The sequence below is a fragment of the Argopecten irradians genome, chromosome 11 (genome assembly GCF_041381155.1).
Source record: "Argopecten irradians isolate NY chromosome 11, Ai_NY, whole genome shotgun sequence".
Classification (NCBI taxonomy): domain Eukaryota; kingdom Metazoa; phylum Mollusca; class Bivalvia; order Pectinida; family Pectinidae; genus Argopecten; species Argopecten irradians.
The window spans coordinates 40,626,184-40,644,171 of NC_091144.1; the positions used below are offsets into that span (position 1 = coordinate 40,626,184).

The following is a 17,988-nucleotide window of genomic DNA, read 5'->3' on the forward strand; positions in this document are numbered from 1 at the left end:
TGCATATACAGAAAAAACAGTTCATTATCATTACACAGTAATTTGGTAGCATTCATTTGTGAAAGTAGTTTAGAGACGTGGTGATTCATACTACACAATGATAATCGTATGGCTGTTTATCATTCCAGAAATATTTCTATGATATACTGATATCATATTTAATATTGAGAATGATATACAATTAAACTTGATCTAAAAGCAAATTAGTGCTTTAAAATGGGTTGCACTAATGACACTGCTTTCATTAAACAATATTTGAATAAATATTCCATATCAAAAGAAATTCATATTTGTCGTCATTAACAAAAGCATATTATTGACATCAACTAATGATGTTACTTTTATCTGAAACGTAATTACTAAAACATATTGTTTAGGTAAGTGAGAATTGATGCATATTACCATATTTACTAAGTGAACTTGCTCATCTTCGATGTTATACATTTCGTTTTTTCTAGCTGAGCTAGAATTCATAATTTGTAACTCGAAATCTAGAATGTACGGTGATCACTGGTCTAAATAATCGTACAGAAAAACGCTGTTTGTCAATCATGTAATCGTTATTCTAACGGTACTACATGAAATACCACAAACGCAGTATAGTTTTTTATACACGTTTAAAAAAATCCAATTGAAATATAGAAATTCCAATATTTATCTTCATAGTGTATTATATATAGAAATCGAAAGGAGAATACCACATCAAAATATAGAAACAAGCGTCAAGGAAGGAGGAAGGAAGTCTGGATCGTTTTATCAAAATATGAAGTCTTTACGTAATTGTATTCAGTATGTATACCTTTTCATCACAGTTAGCTGACATTCTAAGGCGAAATGCGAATTACCTTGATATAACCATGGCCGAATGCTTAGTGGAAACAAATACCGGTAAGTCACCGATTCACGATACAATAACATATAGAGTACGATCACAAACGTGAGTGTTATTTAAGTTTAAAAAAATGTGAAGACACTGGTCTAAATTATTCACAGGAAAATGTTATACGTCAAACATAACAATTGTTATACAAGCACTATATGGAATTACGACCAGTACAACATGTTTTTCTTATGCGTATTTAGAAGCATTCCACTTCGTTATGGGAATTTCTATCTGCAACGTCATTGTGTATCCCATTAGTGAAAACCCATCTATATAAATATTACTGTCATACTGAAAACATGATTTGAGGTTATATCAACGGATACCAAAAAATAAACCACAAGGACTTTGTTCGTGGGTTGTAACCATTTCAAATGAGTATTATAAAATATAATATTAAGAGTACCAAAGAGAGTTTCAGTAATATACTTTAGCCGTTTTAAAAACGTACCGTGTCTGAGACTAATAATTATTAATTATCTCGCTTTGTAACGTGAAATGGGTGTACGTTACGAGTTAATGCTCTACATCACTAAATCTGACCACAGAGTATATTGTTCTATATCAGTGCATTTATAGACAGATAACAGGAGAACTGTAGAGCTCTCCTGTTACCAACTGAGCTACAGGGACCCTACAATATATATAATACGCTACTCACAAACACCGTGTAACGGAGCGCATATCATCGGTAGGTGTACATTTGTTAATCTTAGCATTAAGCTCCTGTACGATACACAGTTGTGCAGGTGGGCAGTGTTTAGGGATATTTACTATAAGTATCGTACACGAGCTCAATCAAAACGTCTATCTTTGGATAAACAAAACTTGTCTACGCTGTCGGTCCCCTTTTAAATCGACAGGAAATCAACCGGAAGAAAATGCCCTCTATATAATCTCGGTCTCCTATTTGCTTTCAATAAATTAGATAACAATATTATTCAAGACTCTTTTGGACTTCGAGCGTAAATAGAACACGGAAGAAACATACAATCGTAGATAGCCTCTGCATTACATGAATGGCAGGAGTATTTCCGACGAAAAAGCTCTGTTTCGGGTAAGCGGTAACTCCTGTGTGGAGGTAGAAAAAGGGAAAAAGGCGACCATGGAAACGAAACTATGGGCATGTAAACTTCCGGTATGCCCTGCCATTCCATGCGTCAAGTGTCATTTTCATCATTCCGATTGTAAATATTATCCTTGTGGGTTTGAAGGATCCTAGGTCCCAGCAGCATTGATATATTAATCGCAGGAAAGATATATAGCATATGTAGTTTGTACCAAAATAACAATCGGATAGGATTATGAAGTGTCCGTTTGCTTAATCTGTAAATGACGTCAATGACTTTATGGTAACGTTAGAGAGAATTTGACCTTACATATGACTTCTCTGAATCTATATAATACTATTGTGATATCTTAATCTATTTTACGAACTTTATTGCTGACATGAATATAGGTCGATGAACCATAACAGAATATTTACAAATGTTATCTTAGGTAGACTGCATGCTACATGTCAAGAAACGGGTAACGGGTATCGGTAGAGCGCCTTCGGGTATTTTCGGCCGTCTGCTTTTTTTCAATTCACAGACATATTAATAACTTTTTGACCCAAATAAAAACAAACATTTACCGACAGATCTCGTTTAATTATTTTCTTTATAACCATATTATGTACCGAGCTTCATCAATAATCAGTGTATAGTACTGATGTCAATCCATATATTTCATATACGTCCGAGAAGGAGACGGTAGAGGAATGTGTCGAAAAAATTGTGGACTTTGTGACAGATAAACTCAGTGTTTCGCTCAAGAAGGAGGAAATTAACATAGCCCATAGACTTGGAGGTTTTAATCGCCCTAAACCGAGGAACGTCATCGTGAAATTTACCACAAGGAGGAAGAAGCACGAGATCATACGCGCGCGCAGAAAACTTAGAGACAAAGGATATGTCATTGTGGAGGACCTTACGCGCGATAATCAACGTGTTTTGAAGGACGCTTTTAAGTTGGAGTGTGTTAAAAACACTTACAGTGTGGACGGAAAACTTTTCGCGATTCTGACGAATGGAAAGAAACGAAGACTCTTTATTGACACGCCGTTAGAGTCTAGGTATCTTATGCATGACGAAAATTTTCGAAGATGGTAGTTCATTACCTCATTTATACATGTACATTGATATGTACATTGTATGTACTGATACTAGAACGGTTGGTAAGGACATAAGGCACATCGACTTGCCACCAACCTGTGTATAAACTCTTGTGTATATATAGTTGTTTCCTTTTGTGTTCAATATTGTGTTTCTAAGACACGATATACTTTTCATAATGATAAATCGTACTAAATCAAAATTGCGAACCTAAAATAGACATCGCTTTCAGAATCCGGATCACTAAGCTACCGTAGTCCCGATCGACATTTATGATTGCATTATGGTCTTCCGGTCAAGCTTTCACTCCATTTACGTTTTTCGTTTGCGTTTTTCGTTTTGCGTGTAGCGCTTGACGAAACGCGTTTTTCGTTTTACGCTATTCGTTTTTCGTTTGCGTTTTTCGTTTTTCGTTTGCGTTTTCGTTCGTTTTCGTTTAACATTTCGTTTGCGTTTTGCGTTTCGCGCTCGTTTCGAGGGAATGTTAGACGCATTTAGTACTGTATAAGTGGTGTGTGTGATTGTGTTTGATTCGTATGGATTATATAAACAAACGATAGTTTCCATAACTATGCGGTAAGTGAATATACAATTTACATGTATCTTATCTATATATTTATCTCAACCTACATGCACATGTACGTATTATGGTATTGTGATTTTTTAACTTGCGAGTTATCTTTCTCATTCATATCAGAAACTTTTTAACTTATCTAATAAATACAAATGTATATGTATGTTTCTGATCATATATCATAGATATGCGCTATTCAGGGCAATTCCTTTTCTGTTATAACTACATTGTACATTGTAATACAAAGTGGTTATTCTCTGAGTCATTGAAGATGAAGTGCTAACATTTTAACCGGAATAAAATTCATTCGTATGTGTTTTTATATACATATAATTGTTAAGAATAACATAAGGATTTCGGTGGTTGCCTTTTTTTCTTCTTTTTTTTTACAGTACTGTAACAATTGGATTCTTTAGAAATCCGTAATATAAAAGATATCTGTCATATTTTATATACTGTCAGTATCTTCATTTTTCCGTAATACTATAAGAGATTACTCTCCTCTAATTAAACTATTTGTGTATAATTTTCGAGAATCGTATTAGTCTTATTTGAGTTGTTTACTGTGCTTAATTGGTGAATGTGACCATCATATCTGGAAATATGTTAAAACCGGATTAGAGAATTATTAAGGCTAGTCTTTGTCGGCTAATTTATTAAGATCACATAAAATCAAAGGTAGTATTATAAGATCAAGAGTAATGAAATAATACCAAAACTGCAGACTCAAAGTAACAAGGTATTAACAAAACAAGAAGATATTTTGGAGGAAGTATGTTCAATTTATAAAACTCTCTATGGTGTTCCGGAAAATACTGATCTAGAAGATAATATACAAAATGTTAATTTATTAATAAATCTTAATTATAATGAAATGCCTAAGTTATCTCAAGAAGAATATGATCATTTGGAAGGGGAAATCTCATATCAAGAGGCCTTTAAAATTAATGAAAAATAATAAAAGTCCAGGATCAGACGGATTGACTACAGAATTTTTTAAATGTTTCTGGGGAAAATTGAGGGATTTTATTGTAAGATCAATAAATTTATGCTACCGTTCAGGGCAACTTTCTATCACACAGAGACAAGGAATTATAACTTGCATACCAAAGGCAGATAAACCTAGGCATTTCATTAAAAATTGGAGACCTATATCACTCTTAGACATTGTTTATATGATTGCATCTGGTACTATTGCTAATAGAATAAAAACCGTTCTTAATAAATTATTTAGTGATGATCAAACTCGTTTTATTTCTGTGCGTTATATTGGAGTAAATACTAGATTAATATATGATATTATACATTATACTGAGGAAAATGACATACCAGGCATGCTTTTGATGATTGATTTTGAGAAGGCCTTTGAATCGGTGTCGTGGCTATTTATAGAAAAAGTTCTTCTTTTATTTGGTTTCGGAAATAGTATTATAAACTCTACATTGTAATGTACAATCTGCTATTAATCAGGGTGGAAATATCTCTTCTTTCTTTGGTTTTGGGAGGGGCTTCCGTCAAGGGGATCCTATCGCACCATATTTGTGTATTCTTTGTGCTGAAATTCTGGCTATAAAACTGCGGAATAATAAAAATATAAAAGGAGTAAATGTTGAAAATTGTCCTATTTTGTTATCCCAGTATGCAGATGATACTTCACTTATACTCGACGGTTCGGAGAAATCTCTAAAAGAATCAATTATGGAACCTAAGAGATTTGCAAAAATTTCTGGACTTAAAATGAATGTTGATAAACGCATGTGATTTGGATCGGTAGCAAGAAATATAGTGAAGACTCTTTTTTACCGCAACTTAAATTACAGTTTGGGAAGGAAAAATTTGAATTGCTAGGTATTGTTTTTAGTGGAAATCTCCACGAAATGCCAAAACTTAACTTTGACAAAAAACTAGTCAGACTAAAATCTTTATTAATAGTATAGGAAAAATTACCATTATCAAATCCCTACTTATCTCACAATTCAACCATCTTTTTATATCTCTTCCCAATCCAGATAATAAATTTATAAGCAAACAAAATTCATTATTATTTGACTATTTGTGGAATGGGAAACCTGACAAAATTAAAAGGGAGACAACCACACAAAATTATGCAAATGGAGGATTGAAAATGATAAATACCATAGCTTTTATAAATTCTGTTAAACTTACATGGGTAAGAAGACTTCATCAGACTAAAGAGAAATGGCAGATAATTCTAAAAACTTTTATCAATATTGATCTTCTTTCAAATTGTGGTTCGGAATAAATAAAGATGTGTGAAAATAAATGTAAAAATAAATTCTTGAGTGATGTTATTAAATCGTGGTATATGTTAAGCTCAAAATATAACGAGAAAATCTGTCAGGAAAACATTTTGATGGCTCCCATTAAGCATAACAGTGATATTAAGGTGGATAGGAAGATAATCTTCTATAAAAACTATTATCAGAAAGGTGTGTGTATCATAAATGACATTGTTAAGAGTGTAAAGGAAGTTTATTTTACACATATCAAGAATTTATTTTATTTTCGCTCGACTTCATTTTCTATAAATGCTGTATTTAATGGGTACTAAATAGTCTAAACATAGAAAAATATGATTTAAACATATAAAAAAAACAAAAACAAAAAACATTAAAAATCGTGCATGCTTTCAATATCGTTAATTTGAACATATTTTAAGTGAGTTTATCTTATTCCACGCCTTACAGATAGCAATGTCCTTTAAAGAAAATCGAAGTACCCGAAGAAAAACCATCGACCTCCAGTCGGTATTTAATGGCTTCACTAAATGGCTTTCAAACGGACAATCAGAGGAAATATTAATCACTCTTCCATGTCATTCCAAATCATAATTAAGGAATATCATTAAATGTATATAAAAATACATGTGCGATCATCAAAATTTACTACCTAATTCGCAGCGATTGTTTGTGACAATAGTTCAAATCTTCTTATCTTTCCGGTCATGCAATTTATACTATTCAATACGTACAGAGACAAAGGCGAATGTTACGTACCTGGGAGTGATTACCTTTGACTGTGTGATGCATGACGGATAGTATTGAAATCTGAACACCGAAATGTGTTACGTTGAGTTCTGTCATTAATTTACATGTCTGGCAGCTACACGTGTTTTACCCTAGCTTGTCCTATTGATATATCAATTATTCCAAAACATAAATCTTCATGTTTTTTGTATACCTTTTGGTATTAATTACCATCGACTGTGACTTGTATGGCCACTAGCATTAAACAGTAGATGAGGTGAACCGCGCCTCAATATTCAAAATATTGTAAATATCAGTTATATGATACTAATGACAAACTACTTCATATTAATATATTACTTAAAAAAATATAATTATTCAAAAACAATATCATTAAATGTAAGCAAGGCGTATCCTGTTAAAATAGAAATAGGAAAAATAACTAAAAATTAAAACGCAGGATTAAAATGGGTACTTTTAGAAAAGGAAATATCACGTTTCACAATAGAGAGCTTCAAGCTTTCATTACTGAATTGCTTCCTTGACTTAATACAAATTAGGAGGAGTCAAACTCTTTATCGATGATATCTCTCATTGGAGATTTTGTTCTCAAATATGAAAATAAATATTTCTTTTTGTCTTATTGTAAAAGTATAAAGTATATAGTAACAAGCAGACATAATAACGATCATGTTTAATTCAAACATTGCAATATCTGGTTACCATGACCTTACTCATGATGTCCTAACCCCGGATATCTGTAAACAAAAAATAATGTTTATCGGTCATGATCGCCACAGGGCCAAAATTGACAATTTATTGTATGACTGGAATAAGAATGTTTTCCATGCATTGATATTTTACAGAAATGATGTAGACCTGTAAGGCACCAACTGGAGTCACTATCACATCCACATTGATGGATAACTGTGTAACGTGTGGATCCTCTGATGTGGAACTGGAATACTGAATGATGTAATGATGATAACTTAGGTAAGACATCAGTCATGAATATTATACACCGTAACCTGAACTCATGACATCATCCTCGGTCTCAGGTGTTCGTCGCACTATCGCTTCCTAACCCCTTGGACCATCGGCCGCATTTGTCGTGGTTCTAATAAATATTCGTAAAACTGCCCACCAACGAACAAGCGTTTTCAAGGTATTGCCACACATGTGTAGGTCGAGTCGATCACTATATATATAAGGAAATGGACAAACATGATTTCAGTGTCTACTTACCTTGTATCCATAATGCATTACATAACTCGTCCAATCGACTAAATGAAATGAGGTCACATGGTCATCTTTACTATGTATTTACTATGCGAAAAGCACGTGTCATGTGTTCACTTATTTCTTTTGATTCCGGGCAATTCATTGAATAATTCGATTAATTGATACGTCGAATTATAAATATAACTTGATATAATTATTATAAGTCATCTTTGGAAATTTATAAAGATTTCGGACTGAAGAAGGCCCTATAGTGGCTGAATATATATTCCATAGAAATGATTTTGATTTTACTTTGAATTTATTTATTTTGGCCCTTTATTTCGGATTATTAATATACTAGCTTTATACCGTTTTTCCTCATTAGGAAATTTATATATTTAAATCAAACTGGTCATGCACTGTCACTGTTGATAGGCTTTTGACCCTATAGATATACGGTTCACATATAAAGGTCTTCTGTATTTTTAACATAAATAATTTCATATCTATAGTGTTGAAAAACAACAAAGACACATAAATAGTTTCATCGACTATAATCAGCTAAGACAACAGTATATGTCACAGCAAGACACAGGTACAACATGTCAGCCATCACGTGCATAGAGACAGGACAGTGCTGTAGCAGACGACTATTTTGGGTTGAGAAGTATATCATATCAAAAATGTATAATAAATAAACTTAAGTAATGAACATAATTAACAAAATTGAAAGTTATGTAGAAGTTGTGAGTAGTATTAAATTTATAACAAAATATAAAGAACGTACATGTATTGTATATATCATCTACGTCATTGAAATATATAAACAAAGTGTACCATATTATACCCGAAGTCCGTTTTGAGACATGAAATGTGATTGCATATGCCTGATTTGAGCGGAGCCAATCAAATGACCAGAATTTGGATAATGAATGATTCATATCACGGCATATGCGGGCCATGTTCCCAGGGTTAGTAATTTAAAGCGATAGCGCGAATAACACCTGGAACCGAGTATGGACATAAATGGGGCAATCCGTACTTACGAGATTTTCCGTTGGGTCCGCATCCATGGTATATTTACAATATCTGGCACCTTTTTGTACGCAATAATCTGCGTGCCGATAAGCGGTCTGTTCTTTGGCAATATACAGTTACCAAATCTACCGTCGCTAATTATCTTTAAATAAGCAGATCATAATTATCTGATATATACTGAAATAATTAGTATCGATTTAATTTTATATTAAACTTTATTATGTTTATTTACATCGATTGGGAAACGAGTTATACAACTTAAACAAATCACTTACGATGGCCCGGATATAAGCGTATGTGTGGGAGGAGACCTACGTGATCAAGCCGATACCCCGACATGTTTACGCCCGTGTCGTGAATCCTACCCCAGCTTAATCACTACACCCCCCTATTGTCCAATCGATGATCACATTTTCATTAACAAAACCTGTTGAAGACATTGGGTAATGTAGATATCTATAATGTGTACAATAATTATTATGTAATTTATTGTTTATTTTAGTATAATGTCCCAATAACAACTTCTATCAGTTATAATAATGACATGTCAGGTCAAGTTTGGTGTTAGAATAGTCCGAGTAACCGGATAAACAATCACCTACCTACGGTCAGTTACTAGTAAGTGTTCCCTACTCCTGTGAGGTTTATACTCGTAATCCAGGGACAGATGCCTTGAGATAAAATGTCTGTTCAATATAATCGCTCTATAAATGTCTTGTATACTCCTCCATCTAAAATTGGAATCTGAATGAATACATCTCGGAGCTGCAGTTGAGGGTACAAAATTAAGCACATATCTGGGAAGTTTTCAGGAGGATTCTTGACGATTTGTATATTTGAACGTATCCAACCATAAATCTGAACGTGTACAGCTGCATTGACATTCCTCACTCATAGACATGAGGAAATATTGAGCGATAAGGGACCTTTGGTTGTGAATTAACTTACCTAATCATAATGCTTGTTCTTCTACAATCATATTTCATGTTATGTACACAATATTGCAAATTCGTTCAAAATACTTCACAAACCTTCTATTTAGTACAAAAACTTTTGCATTTGTTTGTAAATATGTGCTGTTCAAAATAAGCGAAATATCCAGAAAACCACTTATACAAGGATTTATTAACCAAAACATCCCAGATTTTATACCTTTCGTTATGTCTTCATGTATGACCCTAAGTCTTATTTGCTTATGTTATAGGGGATATAGTTTAACGACGAAAAGCATGTCAGACCAAGGGGAACTTTACGGAGATTCGTGGATTCTGCACTACCTCCTTGACAGGATGATGGGAAACCAGGAGATGGTGGCTACCAGGAGAAAACTGACACTTGTAAGGGAACAGATAGATAATGCAGGGGATGACATTATCATATGATTCTATCAGGCAGTCGAGCAGAAGGAGTATCCATGAGTGGCTCGGACGTTGATCGCATGTTAGTTAACAATGAAGTTGTAGTTATATGTCCGGAACAGGACATAAGTACTACACCAGATATTGCTGATAAAACTGTATTTATTATGAGAGATGCCCACAGCCGACCTGGATACGTAAATTTAGAATTGATTAAAGTGGGACATAGGGTTTGTAAACATTTGAGTGAATCAATCGTTCCCGTAAGGGATTTAATTTTCATATCCAGTGAGATGTATAGGCGGTCATTAACAGATATGTATAGTGCTGAGTTCCAGATTACGGCGGATGCATCTGGACCAGCTACTACCCTTGTTAATGAACAAACTAGAGTAGGTCGTGATACGGACTATGTCAGCGCATTCATATGTAGTAGTTGGCCTAGAGAGGCTGATGAATGGGTTAATAGACCACGATTACATGAATGGCCAGGTAAATGTTTGATAGATCAAATAGTACATGACGGTTGTTATCTTGTACCTGTAGGAGACAAAACATCACCCGACCCATTCCTTCAGTGGAGAATTTCTTTCGTAACTGCGGAACGCAAACTCATTCATTCTATCGGCCATGTCCAGTTCCAGGTGTATTGTCTTATCAAGTATCTTAAAAAACAGATATCTACAAGGTTAAAACAGATATATGGGGATGCAGATATTTTATCATCGTATGTAATCAAAACAGTTTTATTCTATGCTTTAGAATTTACACCGTTATCTTTTTGGCAAGAAAAAACCCTATTTTTATGTCTCATGCTGTGTTTGAATATTTTAATCACTTGGGTGAATGCAGCATACTGCCCTTATTACTTTATCAATACAAACAACATGTTCCTAGGAAAGGTCCGTGGCGAAAATCAACAAGAACTTCTTTATTTCCTCGAAGATCTACACAATATGACTTGGGGGTGTCTGTCAATAGGGACATTCTTCAAACAATCAATAGGAGATTATATTCGCCGTGTAAAACATGGAGCCTGGGAATTAGTACTAGCTACACCGGCTCGGTTAGAAAGAGAATCTGATTTGACAATCATCCTGGGAACCATGGTCAACACTGTAACAGCGACACATCCTGAACTATTCAAACATCTTAGTAATCTCCTCTGTAAATCAGAATCGGACATGAATGAGTATGTCGCTTATTACCATATGACCAGGGTATTATCATGTAAAGGAAAGGAAACATTTGAAAAGCGATCGCCGTCCAGAGGAAATAAAGATACATACAACTGCCTTAGGAAATCTAAGAGAGCTATGACACCATTTGCGTCAGTGTGTTCTAGTCCTGGTCTACTGACGTTAGCTACGTATCACTATCAGACCGGGAATTACACTAAAACACTGGAAATGTGTGGACACGTGATCTCGTCATGGAGAGTTTTTATTTGGGATCATCTTAATGAAGAGGATGAAGACAGGTATGAACATCTCTACTGTGGGCGTGGCTATAACCTTCTATACAAATGTCAACAGGCATGTGTATCATTCGTAGAGTTTTCAGGGACAAATCGTCTTATGTGTCCATTCCAGTTGCATCCTGAGCTAGCATTAACTGATGACTTTCTAATTCCCCCACGGCCTTACGCAATATTCCTATCCTTCCTATGCTACCATGACCTTGGTGATACCAGAAGACGTGACGCAGCACTGACTCAACTCCAGACCGTGAAGATACAGGTCCCAGGGAGTGAGTAAATGGTGGATTGTTCACAATATCCTTGGGATCTGTTACGAAATGATCGGGGACAAAGTTAGAGCTCTCCGTGAGTACACGGAGTCTATAGGTGCTAAAAGAATTTATCATTGGCATAACCCTGCCAAGTCAAGGATACAACAGCTGAAACAGTCACATTATATGGAAAACTAATTCCCATCTCACCAACAAATCTTTCATTTCGGAACAAGAAGACATGGTTCCTTAACGTAACGGATTTGTAATCATTTTTACACATTGATATACAGACATCATAAACAATTGCCATGTAGATATACGAGTGTTACGTGTACATGGAGATAATAATCAAGGTTATCAGATCAGAATTATGTGAATACATCCATATAGAAAAAGAGATATTTAGTTTAAAACATAAACCTGGATATACAAATTGTATAGATGAATGTGCAAAGACAACATGGCGGAATATATGAAGCATAAATCACCAATTACGTTACATTAAGTACTAAGGAGGTACACTCCTTAAACATGTCTATCTGCACACAATATGCGCACTACTAGTTCAAAAAACGAACTTAAATGAACATCAAATTTAAGTGTGATTTGGATGTGGCGCAGTGGTAGAAGGCGCAGCTATGTTTGGCTAGGCGATTGGGTGCCGTAGATCGTGAGTTCGAGGCCCGGATAGGGCACGAATCAATAAATTGTCATGCTTTATTAAATTGTGTCTTTGATATTTAATGTATGATATATATATATAAGACAAAAAGACTTTTTAATATCAATTTCTTATTTCTACATTTGAACATATTTCATCAATAGTGATGTATATATATAAAAGAAGTTAATAATTAATCTTATGGTACATGGCAGTGTGTTGAGAAAAAATTCATAGCTTTTTTAGACTGTGTTACAGATGCTGTAATGACCTGTAACATCAATAATTAGTATTAATTAATATAGCATTGTCATGTACGAGGTCTGGAGTGGAATTCTGTATTGAAATATTAATATGGCCAAAGTAATGTGGATTTATATCAGGTGTATTGAAAAATTATATGATACTGTAAAGTACTACTGAAGGTTTTACAGATAATCACCTTGTGTGAACAATGTTACTATTCCTGTATAATCGTTGTCAATGCATTAATTTTCATATATGTTGAGGGTAGAATTTTGTCTTGTCGAGATTTCGACTCTTTACAATATTGCAGAATTCACAATTCATAGAGTAATAATGAGCTGGTTAGCCACCTTATGTATATACTCACAGGATTTTTATCTGAATTACTCTTGTTTTTAAATCTATGATTGAGTTAGAATTCGCGTAATTTCAAAAATCAATGGTTTGAACAGTTCACAAACACTGGGATAAATAAGTAGTCGCAGTAAGAGAGAGAGAGAGAGAGAGAGAGAGAGAGAGAGAGAGAGAGAGATATTAATGAGGAAATAGGACTTGTTAATAATACATTACAATAAGGAATTATGATAGTACATTTACTTTATTTATGTAGGTAATCTGTTTATGGCTTGTTCTTTACATCCGTTGGGTAGTAGTTTATAAACGAATCAATGCAGCTGGTTTCAATCATATTGGTAATATATCATGTTTCTAATGCTGATCGCCTAATGCTTAATTCCTTATTTTCCATTTTCCATTTGTAAGACAAACAAGAGGCTGTAAATGTCCACGACAAAGAACTTTGTAGAGGGTATTCAGGGCTTCAGACGACAATGTATATCTTATAAATAGCTTATATCTAATAAATATGAGATTTTTCCATGTCATATGTTAGAGTCGTCTCCCTTCAATTATTGATTTCTTCCATTTTTATTCCAATGTGATCCATATAAATAACTTAACTTCCATCCATCTTCTGAGATTAATCGACATACTTATTATCTTTAATTAGACTTTTAGTAACATTACATTTGTATTAACTACTTGTTGTTTTAATTAATATACAAGCGTCATGTTGAGATAAGTTTACTCTGATTAACAACAAAAACAAATCCTCAATTATTTTACCAACCTTTCACTAGTTTGTTATTAAGTCTCTTCATATAAATGCTGAGGATAAAATAAATGTTCACATAACGTATATAAATAACATATAAATATAAAACATATATGATGTTATGTACTTATTATTGATGTTATTTATGGTTCCCTCTTTATACACTTTCAGTCAGATATTGAAGAAATTGTTTGTTATGTATGTATATTTGTATGAAGGAATTGACATGTCTTAAATGATAACAGGAGTCTAGCTAGAAATAAGATTTCATACGAAATGGTAAAAAACCAAACACACAGAAAACAAAACAAACAAACAAACAAAAAGCCGTGATTTATTATCGAGATTTTAGATTTGCAATTGCCTCAGTATACATATTAATGCTCCAATTTTGGTTACAATTTTATGGGGTGTGTTTCATATTAAGGTTCAATTTATATGCCAGGATTTGGCTTATTCATTCGTTGAAATTGCATTTTTTCTACTGTGATACTGAGTATATATTAAGTAAATAAGTTTTTTTTTATCGTATCTTGATATTTACCTGCCCTTTGATATGCTATTATACATTTAATTGCAAGGGATTTTTTGCCGTTTCATGTGATTGAACCAATTAATAGTACTGTTACTATTACTAACAGGAATGGGTTTAATTACATAACAATGTAATTAATTAAATTACAAATTACATTTAAAATGGCATTACCATTACCATTACATGTATTTTGCAATACATATCCATGTACATCTGTATACTAATTTAAGATATGCTTTCATTAATAAGGTGTTTTAAATTTCCAAATATTACAATGATAAGAACAGTCGTATTAGTATGACATATTGTATTTATAATTCACATTTCATCAGGCAATACAATCATGTTTAAGTTTACATTTATTTTTTGAGGTTACATTGATAATTATAAGACTTTCAAAATTGATGTGACCAGAAATTTACATATTACGGATACTAAGACAGTCTACATTGGTCGAAGTAACAGAAATAAATAAATATTAAGGTAATAATTGTGTTTACATGATATATTATAACTTTGCCACTTTTGAAATTCTATAGATGTGTTTAAGTCATTATAATGCATTTTACTCCATATTTTTGTGTATATATATATATACATGTATATTCTTTTACTAAATTGTGCTGGAAACTAAATCTTTTATTAAGCCATATACCTAGTGTCACTTTGAATTTCACATTAGGTGTGATTCTAACATTATACCTAGCTAGCTGCTCAGAAATAGTGAAGGTAATGATCAATTGTTCTCACGTATGCTGATTGCCCCCAAGGTATGATTATCTATAATTACCAGATAGCTGGTCTAGACCCCTTGTTCTTCAAATCAAACTTTATTTTGTACCTAATTTAATGCAATTAAGGGCATAGGTGGGAAAGACATTGTTTTCACTATTGATCAAGAATGCTAAATAAAGAACTGTTTTTAAGCTATTTGGTAGACATGCATAGTAACTAATCATAAGGATATTAAAGCTAAAATGAAAAGACAAAAACTTTAGTAAGAACAGAAATATGGAACATGTAATCTGACAAATCTATCTATATTTATGTACTTTAAAAACATCACATTTAATTGAAATGTAATTGAAAAGTAATTGAGCATTACATGCATTCTCTTGTAATGTAATTAATTAAATTACCATTACATGTAATTGAAATGTGTTTCAATTACACATTACATTCAATTACTTGAAAAATTTTAATGCCTTACAATTAATTACCATTACATTTTTAATAAACCCATGTCTGGTTACTAAACCTAAAAGTGAACCAACTTTACAAATAATTTGCAAATTGTACAGGGTAGTAGGAAACACAAATATTGAACTTTCCATCCAGAGATAAAGTTAACAGTATTGCTATTTGACTCTAAATAAAAAAATTGAAATGTCTTGATTCAAAGAAAGTCGTTAGGTGTGAAAGCATGAAATTAATCATTTGTGAAAATAAGCTGGGTTCTTGTACGGTAAATATATAAAACGTTTACTTGCATATACAGAAAAAAAAGAATGGATATTTGTTGATTGTGTAACTGAAGAAAATTACCAATTCGTCATCTACTGTTTTTGATAGAGAAAAAAATAAGACTCGATCTATAAGTTCAATACCATGTTAATCATGTAACTAATTTATATTCAACTAAAGTTTACATCAATAAACGTATACTTATAGTTCATTATCATTACACAGTATTTTGGTAGCATTTGCGGATGTGAAAGTATTTTAGAGAATTGTTGATTCATAATACACAATAATAACGTTATGGTTGTTTATCATTCCAGAAATATTTCTATGATATACTGCTATCATATTTAATATTGTGAATGCTATACAACTAAGCTTGATCTAAAAGCAAATTAGTGCTTTCAAATGGGTTGAAATAATAATACTGCTTTTATTAAACAATATCTGAATAAATAAACCATATCAAAAGAAACTCTTTTTTGTTGTCATTAACAACGTATTATTGATATCAACTGATGATGTTACTTTTATCTATAACGTAATTACTAAAACATCCTGTTTAGGTAATTGAGGATTGATGCATATTACCATAGTTACTAAGTGAACTTGCTAATCTTCGATGTTATACATTTCGTTTTTTTCTAGCTGAGCTAGTTTTCATAATTTGTAACTGGAAATCTAGAATGTACGGTGATCACTGGTCTAAATTATCGTACAAGAAAACGCTGTTTGTCAATCATGTAATCGTTATTCTTATGGTACTATATAAATTACAACAAATGCAGTATAGTTTATTTATACGCGTTAAAAAAATCCAACTAAAATGTGGCAGTGCTTGTTCATTTTATTAAAAACCTTTGAAACATTTTCAATATTACCGGACTGGCAATATTAGTATTTTGAACTTTCATATTAATTTAAATCGCCGAAATCATTACCAATGTCTATTTTAATACATGTACTTATCAAGCCCGTCTGTCCAGTTTGCGTGTCCATCAGAGTGTTTGTCACGTGCATTATGATTTAATGTTTCTGTTTTGTGTTATCACGTGACTGTGTCTTCGTACATACATGTACCATGTACCTGGGAATTGTATTTGTCATTCCTGCACACGACACGAGACCGTCTTGACGTACCAACATTATATAACTATCCACAGAAAAAAAAAACATTTATTCTATATATAGACTTTCCGAGATCAGCAGTGTATTCCAAAGTAAGTGGACTGTAACAATAGTTATATTTTATTTAAGGATTGAATCTTGCTTTGGTCGATTTCATGGGGTGATGAATTGAGTTGCTCTTGAAACAAATTGAATTGGGTTGCTCTTGAAACGAATTGAATGAACTGGGAAGCAGTTCATGTTGAATTTGTTTCAAGAGCAACTCAATTCATCACCCCATGAAATCGACCAAAGCAAGATTCAATCCTTATATTTCAATTTAATCGTATTAGATTTTTGTTGAGTTTTGTTAAAAACAATTGGGCTTGTGCAAGTCGAGTTTTGTTAAAAACAACTGGGCTTGTGCAAGTCTACAACGTGAGCCGTAAGAAAAGAGTGCGTCATTAGATTATAACTAATTAAAAATAAATAGCACAAATATTACAATTTGTCATAAATTTATTTAGAAACAACTTTATTATCAATGTAATCCAGACGAGACATAAAACATTTACAATAGATTTAGAAATGATTGAAAAAATGGTCCGCCGAAGATGCGGAAGTATAATGTCTAGACTGTGTGATAAGGTTGTCTCCCGTTTCGATTCAAAATGGAGATTCATCGTAACGTGATGGGAACGGAAACGTTCTAGTGGTTTATGTAGCCTTTAGACTTAATACAAGTTAAACAACTGATTAAAGGTAAATCAACACTCATTAACTTTTATATAGTATTTCTTATCGCCGTTTAGGCTTCATCATTTTTTGTAACTGATCAGACGTTCTAAGGTAGTTTCGACACAAGTCACACAGGGACATGGCACATTTTATTTTTCTACGGTGGGCAATGTTG

At 33.0% G+C, this 17,988-nt stretch overlaps 1 pseudogene; it reads left to right on the forward strand.

The window, feature by feature from the left end:
* The first annotated feature begins 1,772 nt into the window (after positions 1-1,772).
* LOC138335575 (uncharacterized) lies at positions 1,773-16,443 on the forward strand (annotated as a pseudogene).
* The last annotated feature ends 1,545 nt before the right edge of the window (positions 16,444-17,988 follow it).